This window comes from Cariama cristata, unplaced genomic scaffold (genome assembly GCF_000690535.1).
Source record: "Cariama cristata isolate BGI_N322 unplaced genomic scaffold, ASM69053v1 scaffold13838, whole genome shotgun sequence".
In the NCBI taxonomy this organism is placed as follows: Eukaryota; Metazoa; Chordata; class Aves; order Cariamiformes; family Cariamidae; genus Cariama; species Cariama cristata.
This window is the reverse complement of record NW_009629537.1, coordinates 6,226-7,185: the sequence shown is the minus strand read 5'-3', so window position 1 is coordinate 7,185 and position 960 is coordinate 6,226.

The window sequence follows — 960 nt, the reverse complement described above, 5'->3', positions numbered from 1 at the left end:
GCCAGATGGAGACGTCAGTGGGGTCCGAGCTAGGGGGAAGCTGGTGTTTGCTCTCTGCAACGGGGTGAGGCATCCCTGCCCCTGCCTCTGCCCCATGGAGTAGAGAGTCAGACTCCTTGAGCTCCCCAGGTCTGGCGTAGCCCTGCGGCTTCAAGCCTGGCATGCGTTCCCATGGGCTGCCTACATGCCATAGGGCATGTCCCCAGAGGGGACCCAGGTCCCTCCAGTCCCACAATCATGGGGAAGAGGTGACAGCACAGGGAGAGATAACGGATAGGGGAATAAGAGACTAGGACAGAGGAGAGGTGGTGGGTATGGGAAGAGGCGGTGGAAATGGGGAAGGATGATGAGTGTGAGGGAGAGATGATGGGTATGGGGAGAAGTCATAGGTACAGAGGATCAGGGACCTCAGTTCTTGTCAAACCCCTGTCCCAGTCAGTAGGAAAAGCAGCAACAAACCTTGAGACAACTGGGCCAGCAGATTTGACACCCCAATGTGGCAAGGAGCATCGCCTGAGGCCAGCCAGTCCCTCCTCTCCCTCTCCTATCGAGTGCAGCCCCATCACACCCCTCCAGCCCCAGGGAGGTGGTCTGGCCATTCCAGGGCATCCTGAGTCCGGGCTAAACGAGCAGGGGACGTGCCCAGTGCAGGACCTTGGGCATCCTTAGTGCCATCTGCTCAGGGGCAGGGGGTGGGAGATCTCAAGTCAGAAGAGCTGAGCTCAGCAGCCCATCCCCAGTGCTAAGACGTAGGCATCCTTCATATATGGTTTGTTCTGGCCCGATGCTGGGGAGATGTTGGGGGGATGTTGGGGGATGCTGGGGAGATGTTGGGGGTTGTTGGGGGATACTGGGCGATGCCGAGCTGCCCAGTCTGGGCGCTGGAGCATCTCTGCAGAGTTTAGCAGCCGCCCTGGGAGCGGGTGGGTGACCAGCAGAGGGCCTGGCTCTGCCGTTCCC